The sequence below is a fragment of the Schistocerca gregaria genome, chromosome 8, assembly GCF_023897955.1.
Source record: "Schistocerca gregaria isolate iqSchGreg1 chromosome 8, iqSchGreg1.2, whole genome shotgun sequence".
Taxonomy (NCBI): domain Eukaryota; kingdom Metazoa; phylum Arthropoda; class Insecta; order Orthoptera; family Acrididae; genus Schistocerca; species Schistocerca gregaria.
Genome location: NC_064927.1, coordinates 180,399,594 through 180,409,718, shown reverse-complemented (window position 1 = coordinate 180,409,718; position 10,125 = coordinate 180,399,594).

Genomic DNA, 10,125 nt, shown 5'->3' with positions numbered 1-10,125 from the left:
TGTCCTGCTAGTTGAGAGAAATGCCATGTGGCTTGCTTTATGCTCTTATTTATTCATTTTGTTTAATATCTAGTTTCTAACTGCACTGAAGCATTGGTTAAAATAAATTTTATGGATGTACTAATATAAATATTTTATGCCTACAGATCCAGTAAATAATAACATTATGATGTACTTAAAAAAAACGAAGTAGCACAAAAAAGACATTTCCCTTCACAGAAATTGCATACAGAACTGTCTTTTCAAGTACATGGTAATATTTTTTTTTACAATAAATTTTTGTGGTGCACCACTGTAATTGCATAGACATTAAGATGTGAATAGACATTGTCCTTATCTGCATTGTTGTCTTTAGTGTAACATTTTTTCTGCTTGAGCTTTGTCATGTTTAGGTATAAGTTATAGCATTTGCTGCGGCTGTTTGTCATTCATAGTGATACTGAATGTCACTTTGTATTACTAGGTTAAGCCAATTTTATTATTGATTTATTTTTCTTGTTTGCTGCGCATTGCCTTATATTAGTTGTAATATTACTGCCTTTTTTTGCCAATTTCCATTTTTTTATCATTGCTGTTTGTGTTAATTGTCTTGTGCTGCTGCATTGGCTCGTCCCTTAGTTTAGCATCTGAGCTCAGTAGATTTAAGTTAGCTTAAGAGGGGGTAGACTATATAAGAAACTAACTATGATGAATTGGAAGAAAAGCATTGAGAAGCTTTAAGAAAATGGTTTGGCCAAAAAAAGTAGTGTACAGTGGAGAAAAACTATTTTGAAAGAGGATGTGAACAGAATACAGAAAGCAGGTTTAGATAGGACTTTTTGGGAATAATGATGAATTGAGGGAGATCTCTATGCAAAATACTGCAGTAAAACAAACCCTGTCCTTTCCTTTCGTATTATCCCTCTATGTGTTTATGTACCCTTGTGTATTTGTCTTTTTCCTCTCTTTAAGTGTTTTGCTAAGAAGATTTATGTTGTAGAATTTTTCAAATACTATGTTATTTTCTTTGTAAATATGTTCAGACATTATTTATTGTGTTTTGTTTTAATGCTCATGTGTGAAGTTGATGTTTCAAAAGTTATTCTGATCTTTTATGTATGTACTTATGTCGTAATTTTTGTAACACTGATGTATTTGCTATTTCGATTCTTTTGTAAAGCCTGTACTACTGCAAATGTTATCTGTATTGTTATGTTCTTTAAAGATGTATTTTGTACCTTTTTTATTGCAGTCTTATGTTATAAAATTGTAATTGACACCAGTTCATCAAATTAATTAACTTGTAAATTACATTTCACTGCACACGTTTCTGTTGCTCATAGTATATGGACAATATGTGAGAAGTAGGGACTGATAGTGGTTGCACATGTGTTAATAACTCAGTAAGGGACTGGATAACAGCATTGCTGGTTCTAAGGACATTTCAAAAACAATTTTTCTGAGTGCACAAGTGGTGGTTATGAACTTGTTATATTATCCGCAAGACTCTTCAATGGTGATTGTGCGCCTGCACAGTCAAACAGATGGCTGCTGGCCATCTCTACAAGAACTACAGTGGGTCTACACCTTTGATGACCCACCAATACCATTATTTCTACAAGGACTGCAATGGGTCTGCACCTCTGGTGGCCCACCAATAAATACATTGTTTGTTCTCTATTAAAATCTATCATTTGCTAACTATGCCTATCAGTAGTTAGTGCCTTCAGTAGTTTGAATCTTTTATTTAGCTGGCAGTAGTGGCGCTCGCTGTATTGCAGTAGCTTGAGTAACGAAGGTTTTTGTGAGGTAAGTGATTTGTTAAACGTATAGGTTATTGTTAGTCAGGACCATTCTTTCATAGGGATTTTTGAAAGTCAGATTGCGTTGCGCTAAAAAATATTGTGTTTCAGTTTAAGCACAGTCTTGTAATAATTTTTCTAAGGGGACGTTTCAATTGCACGACATTTGGGAAAAGTATCAAAATTTGTACTACGCTTCCCGGTCTGCTGATAAAACTTATCACATCAGTTAACATTATCAACTAGCATCCCCTCCAAAACTGATCCAAAATTGGTCTTAACGACATACATTAAACATGGAATGTGGTGCACAAACCACATCCACATGAACAACACAGAATGAAAACCATAGCTAAATAATAAGAGTAAATGCGTGTCAGTGTCTTAAAATAAACGAATGGAGAGAAAAAAATCTGAACTTTGTTATATGCCGACTGCTTGTCACAGCCAGCCCGGCAAGATCCTAGACATGTGTCGGCATATTATACGAGATGCCGAGACGCCGTTTCACCCAAATTAATTAAAGATATCCATGTTAGCTACGCTACTTTACCCAATCCACCATGTAGCTACCGCAGTTACCATCATGCCACCGACAATTTGTGGGGGAAATTATGGTATGGTCCTGTAGCAACTTCGACATGATTCTGTATATGATAACTTAATAGCTAATGGACCTGATAATAAGGGTGAAATTCAGCTATTACATGATACGAAGGTTTTGGTATCGCAAAGTTGTTTATTGTGAGAATCGCTAAGGTATTACAAGACAGAAATAGTGAATGCTATATAAATACGAACAATGTGACTTGGGTATTGAGCGCAAAACTTTCGTTCAGGAGTGGGATCGATTATCACATATAGCCCTATAGAAAGTATGCCTTAACATGTTCGCCTGACTATTACGAACAATATCGATAGGGAATGAAAGCCCTTAATACAAATCACAGATGTGAACAGTAACTGTGTATGGTGACAAGGCGACAGCATAAGCTGTGAGGAGTAACAAATTAGCTCCGTCTTTAACATGTACAAATGGACATATACCTGTCTGATGCTGCCCATCGCATCGAGAGTTGTCGAACGGACCAGTGTGCTGGGTGGGTGCGACAAAAGCGGATGTGTGTGAGTTACGTGAGACAAGATTCAAATCGATGGACGTTTGCGCTCTAGCTATTGATAATCTAAATTCCTACCACCACAATCATCCCCGGATACCTTCCATGGCTGGGGCCGATGCGCTGATGCAACGAATGCAAGCCTGGCCGGGCACTGCCAGCTCGGACACACGTGTGATGTTGCAGCTACTCTCAGTGAAGCTCCGCGCCCGTGGATGAAGACCCGACGGAATTAGTGAAAGTGTGAAACGACACACAATATCGACTGTTGTCACCAAATGGTAACAAACAGGCTCTTTCCGGACTACCATGACAGTAATAGTTCTGACTCTTGCGCTAACCTTCACTATGGCTGACAAGAGGTGAAGAACTCTAACTTTCGCTCTGGCAGTCCAGAAGCGAAACACGACTGATCTCTCAGGCCGTCCAGAAGTGAATCCTCTCTGAAATCCTCAATTCACCTTTACCCCAACAGATAAGTGCCTTGTCCCTACCGCACAGGAAAATCTCCAATCATGGAAGGATACCAATTACAACAAATTTCCCTCCTGTCGTGGGTTGTTACACCAAATTAGGAGTGCGCTCTTTTGCACCAGCACACGTCATACCAGCCCACCAATCATATGGCGTTGTTCCGTTCACGCTTGCGAAAGTGTAGGCTTGAAACTGCCTCTGACTATTGGACGGCAATGGTCGACGTCGGCTCCATACTGTCGAACTGCCGTTGACACAGACATTAAAATTCTCCAAACTGACGTGAATCCGTCGGGCATCGAATGGTGGGTGGGCGGAGGGCCCCAGACCAAAAACACGATTTTTTAGGAGCAAGCTCAAATCCTGCTCACATCCTAGACACCCTCCTCACCTCGCTACAAAAGGCGAAAACGCCAGTACCCACACATCGTTCCACACCTAAAAAAATGTGCCAGCCCCATCAACCAGTTACTATCTAAAGAAAATCAAAGCTCTTATTCCATGCATCAGCAGCTGGTCGAGACACAAAGAGCAACAGGGAAGTATCAATTTTGTGGGGTTTTACAGGTTCCCAACGAGGAGTGAATTGTATAGTTTCATATATGTGCTTTGGTAGTTTAGTTTCTTGTACTTCTAAGTGTTAATTTAACATTCAAGAGACACCGTTCTCCTATTTGTATTTATGTCGAAAAGTAAACCGATTTTGTGACATATTACTAGTTCCTAATCAGGAGCGAATTATCTAATCTCTCCTGAATGCTTTGGTAGTTCAGTTTTGAATCTCTTATTTATTAGACTCAGTTCTTCCGTTTTCCTCAGCATCTACAGTAGAATTACGTAACAAGTGTCGATTGACCTTTGTCTAGATCTACATATACATCTACATGGTTACTCTGCGATTCACATTTAAGTGAGAGGGTTCATCGAATCATTTTCATACTACTTCTCTACCATTCCACTCTCGAATGGCGCCTGGGAACACCTAAATCTTTCCGTTCGAGCTCTGATTCCTCTTATTTTATTATGATGATCATTTCTCCCTGCGTAGGTGGGTGTCAACAAAATATTTACGCTGTCGTAAGAGAAAGTTGGTGATTGAAATTTCGTTAATAGATCTCGCGGCAAACAAAATCACCTTTGTTTCAGTGAGTGCCAGCCCAACTCGCGTATCATACCAGTGACACTCTCACCCCTATTGCGCGATAACACGAGACGAGCTGCCCTTCTTTGCACTTTTTCGATGTCCTCCGTCAATCCTATCTGGTAAGAATCCCATACCGCGCAACAATATTCCAGCAGAGGACGGACAAGCGTAATGTAGTCTGTCTCTTTAGTGAGTTTGTCGCATACTCTAAGTGTTCTGCCTACAAAGCGCAGTCTTTGTTTCGCCTTCCCGACAATATTATCTACGTGGTCTTTCCAATTTAAGTTGCTCGTAATTGTAATTCCTAGGTATTTAGTCGAATTGACAGCCCTTACATTTGTGCGATTTATCGTATACCCAAAATTTATCAGATTTCTTTTAGTACGCATGTGGATGACCTCGCAATTTTCTTTGTTTAGTGCTAATTGCTACTTTTCGCACCATACAGATATTCTCTTTAGACCATTTTTTAAATGGAATTTATCATCTGAAGATTTTACTAGATCGTAAATTACAGCGTCATCTGCAATAATCTAAGGGGGCTGCACGGATTATGACCTAGATCATTTATATAAATCACATGACACTACCTTGTGGAACGCCAGATATCCCTTTTGTTTTCTAGATGAGTTACCATCTATCACTAAGAATCACTACGAACTGTCACCTCTCTGAGAGGAAATCACGAATCCAGTCACACAACTGAGACAATACTCCATATGCACGCAATTTGATTAATAGTCGCTTGTGAGGAACGGTATCAAAAGCCCTCCGGAAACCTAGGAATATGGAATCGATCTGAGATCCCCTGTCGACAGCACTCATTACTTCGTGGGAATAAAGAGCTAGCTGTGTTGCAAAAGAACGATATTTTCTGAATCCGTGTTGGTTATGTATTAATAAGTCATTTTCTTCAAGGTGATTCATAATGTTCGAGTACAGTGTATGCTCCAAACTCCTACTGCAAATTGAGGTCAGTGATATGGGTCTGTAATTCAATGGGTTATTTCTATTTCCTTTCTTGAATAATTGTGTGACCTGTGCAACTTTCCTGTTTTAAGGAACAGACCCTTCTTCAAGTGAGTGGTTGTATATGATTGCTAAGAAAGGCGCTATTGTGACTGCATACTCTGAGAGGAACCTGATTGGTATACCATCTGGACCGAAAGACTTGCCTTTCTTAAGTAATTTGTGTTGTTTCGCAACAACTAAGATATCTACTTTTATGTCAGTCATGCTAACAGTTGTTCTGGTTTCGAATTCTGGGATATTTACTTCGTTTTCTATCGTGAAGGAATTAGGGAAAACTGTATTAAGTAATTCCGCTTTAGTGGCACCATCATCGGTAACATTTCCATCGCTGTCGCGCAGTGACGGTTCAAAAATGGTTCAAATTGCTCTGAGCACTATGGGACTCAACTGCTGTGGTCATCAGTCCCCTAGAACTTAGAACTATTTAAACCTAACTAACCTAAGGACATCACACACATCCATGCCCGAGGCAGGATTCGAACTTGCGACCGTAGAAGTCGCACGGTTCCGGACTGCGCGCCTAGAACCGCGAGACCACCGTGGCCGGCGCGCAGTGACGGTATTGACTGTTTTATTTTCCACTGCCGTACTTTACATACGACAAGAATCTCTTTGGGTTTCTACCATATTTTGAGACAATATTTCATTGTAGAAACTATTAAAAGCATCGCGCATTGATATCCGCTCTAAATTTCGATCTTCGGCGAAAGTTAGCCAATCTTGGAGATTTTGCGTTCTTCTGAATTTGGCATGCTTTTTTCGTTGCTTCTGCAACAATGTTCTGACGTGTTTTATGTACCACGGTGGATCATTCCCGTTTCTTATTAACTTACGTGGTATAATCTGTCTATTGCTGGCGATACTCTATCTTTGAATTTGAGCCATATTTGGTCTACACTTACAAAATTAGCTTGAGAGGAATGGAGACTCTCTGTTAGGAAGGCATCAAGTGAATTTTTATCTGCTGTTTTAAATAAATACATGTTGCGATTATTTTTAGTGGAATCCTGTACCCGTCATGACTCTCTCTATTAGATTAGGATTATTTGTGGCGGTGTTTTCGTGGTGAGGATGGTGTCTGCATAGTGTAGTTTTCCACTTAGGATGGAAGGGGCTGTGATTGCCGAGTGTAGATGCAAGTTGAGTTGGTGACACTTCGCTCTCAGCTGTGATGGTTTTGGTTACACAGCTTGAAGCTGTCGTGGATGGTCATTACTGTTGTAGGCCGGCAGCAGGGATCCTGTGGACATCCAGCACGTCTGAGTCAGTCGATCGGTCCACACCAGCGGGTAGCCCAGTTACTGCTCTAACTGAGGTTGATCCCCCGCCTGTGGTCGAGTGGGAGGACGCCGCAGGACGTGATAGACGGAGAAAGTCTTGCCAGGAGGAGCCTGACATAAGGCTTCCCCAGTTAGTCTGACAAACAGGTTCCAGATGCTGTCTGTGGCTGGCACTGCCCTCAGCCAGTTGCAGTCACTTGTACTGTTTCAGAGGAAACCTCTCAGTTTGCAAGATCTGGGCAACCACAGACGGTGGGCTTAGTGATAGTTTGCAGCTCCAATGTTAGGCGTGTTATGGGGGCCCTTAAGGACATTCCTGCCGAGAAGAAAGCCAATGTGCACTCCATGTGCATATCGGGTGAAGTAATTCCAGATGTAGAACGGGTCCTTCCGGAAGCCATGATGAGCACAGGGTGCAGCCAACAGTCTCATGTGGGTACCAATGATGTGTGTCACTTTAGATTGTAAGAGAGTCTCTCTAGTTTCGAGAGACTCCCAGAAGCGGTAAAGGCTGCCAGTCTTGAAAGCAGATCTCAACATTTGTAGGATAGTTGACAGTACCGATTGCAGACCCCTGCCTCAGAATCGAGTGGAGGGTCTGAATCGGAGGCTCAGACGGTTCTGCGATGATGTAGGCTGCGGATTCCGCGACTTACCCTATAGCGAGTTTGAGTTTCGGCTTCCGCTGAGTAGGTCAGGAGTCCACTACAAGCAGGAGGCGACTGCAAGGGTAGTAGGAGTTACGTGGCGTGCAGTAGGATGTGTTTTAAATTAGAGGGTTTCTGAAAAACACGAAAAGCGACTCAGTCTCAAAGGGTGCATGTCGAACGCAGCAAGAACGTAGATCCAGGAACCATCGGTATGTTGTTGTTCTGGTCTTCAGTCCTGATACTGCTTGGATGCAGCTCTCCATGCGACTCTATCCTGTGCAAGCTGCTTCATCTCCCAGTACGTACATCAGCCCACATCCTTCTGAATCTGCTTAATGCATTCATCTCTTGGTCTCCCTCTACGATTTTTACCCTCCACGCTTCCCTCAAATACTAAGTTGCTGATCCCTTGATGCCTCTGAACATGTCCCACCAACCGATCCCTTTATCTAGTCAAATTGTGCCACAAACTCCTCTTCTCCCCAATTCTATTCAATACCTCCTCATTAGGTAAGTGATCTACCCATCTAATCTTTAGCGTTCTTCTGTAGCACCACATTTCGAAAGCTTCTACTCTTTTCTTGTCCAAACTATTTATCGTCCATGTTTCACTTCCATGCATGTCTAAACTCCATACAAATACTTTCAGAAACGACTTCCTGGCGCCGGCCGCGGTGGTCTCGCGGTTCTAGGCGCGCAGTCCGGAACCGTGCGACTGCTATGGTCGCAGGTTCTAATCCTGCCTCGGGCATGGATGTGTGTGATGTCCTTAGGTTAGTTAGGTTTAAGTAGTTCTAAGTTCTAGGGGACTGATGACCACAGCAGTTGAGTCCCATAGTGCTCAGAGCCATTTGAACCATTTAGATTTTGACTTCCTGGCTCTTAAATCTATACTCGATGTTAACAAATTTCTCTTCTTCAGAAACGCTTTCCTTGCCATCGCCTGTCTACATTTTATATCCTCTCTACTTTGACCATCATCAGTTACTTTCCTCCCCAAATAGCAAAATTGATTTACTACTTTAAGTGTCTCATTCCCTAATCTAATTCCCTCAGCGTCGCCCGAGTTAAATCAACTACATTCCATTATCCTCCTTTGCTTTTGTTGATGTTCATCTTATATCCTCTTTTCAAGACACTGTCCATTCCGTTCAACTACTTTTCCAAGTCCTTTGTTGTCTCTGACAAATTAAAATGTCATCGGCGAACCTTAAAGTCTTTATTTCTTCTCCATGAATTTTAATACCTACTCCGATTTCTTCTTTTCTTTCCTTTATTGTTTGCTGAATATACATATTGAATAACACCGGGGAGAAGCTACAACCCTCTCTCACTTCCTTCCCAACCACTGCTTCCCTTTCATGTCCCTCGACTCTTATAACTGCCATCGGGTTTCTGTACAAATTGTAAATAGCCTTGTGCTCCCTGTATTTTACCCCTGCCACCTTTAGAATTTGAAATAGAGTATTCCAGTCAACATTGACAAAAGCTTTCTCTAAGTCTACAAATGCTAGAAACGTAGGTTTGCTTTTTCTTAATCTAGCTTCTAAGATAAGTCGTAAGGTCAGTATTGCCTCACGTGTTCCAACATTTCTACGGAATCCAAACTGATTTTCCCCGAGGTCGGCTTCTATCAGTTTTTCATTCGTCTGTAAAGAATTCGCGTTAGTATTTTGCAGCCGCGACTTATTAAACTGATAGTTCGGTAATTTTCACATCTGTCAACACCTGCTTTCTTTGGGATTGGAATTATTATATTCTTCTTGAAGTCTGAGGGTATTTCGCCTATCTCATACATTTTGCTCACCAGATGGTAGAGTTTTGTCAGGACTGGCTCACCCAAGGCTGTCAGTAGTTCTAATGGAATGTTGTCTACTCCCGGGGCCTTGTTTCGACTTAGGTCTTTCAGTCCTCTGTCAAACTCTTTACGTAGTATCATGTCTCCCATTTCATCCTGATCTGCATCCTCTTCCATTTCCGTAATATTGCCCTCAAGTACCACGCCCTTGTATAGGTCCTCTATGTATTCCTTCTGCCTTCCTGCTTTCCCTTCTTTGCTTAGAACTGCGTTTCCATCTGAGCTCTTGATATTCATAAAAGTGGTTCTCTTTTCTCCAAATATCTCTTTAATTTTCCTGTAGGTAGTATCTGTCTTACCGCTAGTGAGATGAGTCTCTACACCCTTACATTTGTCCTCTAGCCATGCCTGCTTAGCCATTTTGCACTTCCTGTCGATCTCATTTTTGAGACGTCTGTATACCTTTTTGCCTGTTTAATTTACTGCATTTTAATATTTTCTCCTTTTATCAATTAAATTCAATATTTCTTCTGTTACCCAAGGATTTCTACTAGCTTTCGTATTTTTACCTACTTGATCCTCTGATGCCTTCACTACCTCATCCCTCAAAGCTACCCATCCTCCATCTACTGTAATTCTTTCCCCCACTTTTGTCAATTGCTCTCTTATGCGCTCCCTGAAACTCTGTAACACCTCCGATTTCGTCAGTTTATCCAGGTTCCATGTGCTTAAATTCCCACATTTTTGCAGCATACATTTCTTCAATTTCTTCGTCATCTGCAGAGCCAGTTGGCATATAAACTTGTACTACTGTAGTAGGCGTGGGCTCCGTATCTATCTTGGCCACA